This window comes from Penaeus vannamei, chromosome 24 (genome assembly GCF_042767895.1).
Source record: "Penaeus vannamei isolate JL-2024 chromosome 24, ASM4276789v1, whole genome shotgun sequence".
Taxonomy (NCBI): Eukaryota; Metazoa; Arthropoda; class Malacostraca; order Decapoda; family Penaeidae; genus Penaeus; species Penaeus vannamei.
The window spans coordinates 21,719,691-21,722,190 of record NC_091572.1 but is presented as its reverse complement, the minus strand read 5'-3'; the positions used below and the strand labels follow the sequence as shown (position 1 = coordinate 21,722,190).

At 54.4% G+C, this 2,500-nt stretch overlaps 1 protein-coding gene across 15 annotated transcripts in view; it reads left to right on the top strand.

Moving 5' to 3' along the window:
- The window catches only part of Hr4 (Hormone receptor 4), a 311,370-nt gene that overhangs the window by 253,851 nt on the left and 55,019 nt on the right, over positions 1–2,500 (top strand). The window lies entirely within an intron of this gene.

The following is a 2,500-nucleotide window of genomic DNA, read 5'->3' as shown; positions in this document are numbered from 1 at the left end:
AGGGGAAGGGAGGAGAAGAGAAGAGAGGGAAGGAGAGGGGAGGGGAGGGGTTTGAGGCTAGGGGAGGAGGGCTGTGTTGTCTTGATTGCAAGCTTTGATATCATGCATGAGGAAGGACGGTTGCACGTTCGGGTCTGTATATTCGGAAATTGCATGTTTAGATACCCATCGGTTCGCATACGCTTGCGCTCGAACACACACACACACACACACACACACACACACACACACACACACACACACACACACACACACACACACACACACACACACACACACACACACACACACACACACACACACACACACACGTGTGGCATATACCATTCCCAATCACCTTTCCAAACTACCGACGGGCATCAGCAGGTCGAGGTCACACGCCCGTAAAATGGAAGAAAAGAAAAAGGAAAAGAGAGAGAGAGAAAAAAAAGAAACTCCCGGTTCCCTTCGCCCTTAGACTTCCTTCTCAGCTTAAGGATGGAACGGCGGCCGTAAAGAGAAAGTGCACGTGGTGGCCCGTCGCCCTTCCTCTAAAAAAACTTTCTACAGGTCCCCCGTGTCATGGCGGTGGCTGGCCGGGTTCGGTTATGGAATGGCGCGTCGGGGCGGTGGAAAGCGTCTTGGGTGTCTATGGGTAGGAAGGAGGATTTTTTTTTATCAAATTAATTTATCTTTTCGGCGTGCTTATTCAGGCGTTGGGGTGGTGAATGGCGCAGCGGAGGAGGGGAAGCTGGAAATTTGGTTGATATTTTCGACGAAACTTATGAAGGGGTTGCATGTGCCTCTACACATGCATGCGGACGTCGGCAGTGTGGCCATCGACCTCGTCCGGCCCCAAAACGCGGGCCTCTCACTCCCAAAGACTCGGTTAGGAGTCCGAATCGCCTCGCTCGGAAGGGCTCGACTCTCCCTGCAAAGCCCGCCATCTGTTCCTCTGCTTAATCCGCTCATCTCGAGCACTCGCTCTGGGAGGGGAGAGAGAGAGAGAGTCTTCTCTTCTCCCTCCTCCTCCCTGCACCCTTCTTTTTGCAACCCCTTTCTTTCCCCTCCTCTATGCACTCCCTTCCTTCTCTCTCTCCTCCTTCCTAACCCCTTCCCTCTATCTCTTCTCCTCTATGCATCCCATTCCCTCTCTCTCCATCCTCCCTACCCACCTTTCTTCTTTCCCTTCACCTCCATGCACCCCTTCCCTCCCCCTTGCCGCCCGTACCCCCTTCCCTCCCCCATCAGATCTTCCCCCTTCCCCCCAGCGGAGGGAGGGGGAGAAGTGAAAGTGCCTGCGTCTGGCAGGTGAGTGACCCTTCGCTGGCTGTGGCGGGGAAGCATACGCGGACTTTCTTGCTTACTTTCGTCGATCGGGAAAAAAGGGTTAATTTGTTGGAATCATGTGGTGGGCGTTCGTGGGCGTGTGGCGGGGCTGCGAGGGGCGTCATTTGTTTTTTTTGTTCGTGTGCGTTCTTGCGTTTGGCAAGTTGATGTTTGCTTGTATGTGTTCATTTGTTTATCTGTGTGTTTAATGTGTACATGTGTTCATTTGTGCTCATTTATGTGTGTGTCCGTGTTTGGATCCATTTATCTGTGTCTTCCAAATGCCTCGCAGCAGTAAGGAAGAACACACACGCATACATGGGTTTACGTAGACGTGTTTATATATTCACAGAGAGTTGGTGGGCGTGGATGCTTGTTTGTGATCGAGCCCCCCATCCCGCCCATTACGCCCTTCTCACGACGCATCAAGACTTTCACTCATTACCATATCAGAAAGTCTAAAAGCGCAACCCCTCCCTTCGATCTATGGCAGGAACGGCGTCTTTTCTCCCCTACTCGGCAAGGCGCTGTTTGCTTTATGTCTGCAGTTGAATGGAACTTTGCGAGCCATTGTTAGAACGCCAAACACTTTCGGAGGCCAACGACCCCGCATGAGACACGTGGGGGAGGGTGGGGTGGGGGGAGAGGGGGTTGCTGGTGCCTCCATCCCCCCCCTCCCTTTGCCTCCTCCTCCTCTTCCTCCCCCTCCTCCTCCCATCACTGCCTCTCTTCCCTTCCCTTTGGCCCCTTCTCTTCTACTCTGCCTCCTCCTCCATCTCCTCCTCTTCCTCTTTTTCTTCCTCTTCATCTCCTCCCCTCTCTACTTCCTGCTGATAATCATATTTTCTATTCCTTGGTTGTCGAATTCCTTTTTTTTTTCTTCACTTCCACTTCCTCCTCCTCCTACACCACTATCATAACCTCCACCTCCACCATCTCCCCCTACCCTTCCCCTCCCTTCCCCTCCCCTCCCCCTCCTCCTCCTCCTCCTTCTCCTCCTCCTCCTCCTCCTCCTCCTCCTCCTCCTCCTCCTCCTCCTCCTCCTCCTCCTCCCCCCCCCCTCCCCTTCCCCTTCCCCTTCCCCTTTCCCCTTCCCCCCTCCCCCTCCTCCTCCTCCTCCTCCTCCTCCTCCTCCTCCTCCTCCTCCTCCTCCTCCTCCTCCTCCTCCTCCTCCCTCCTCCCCCTCCCCCTC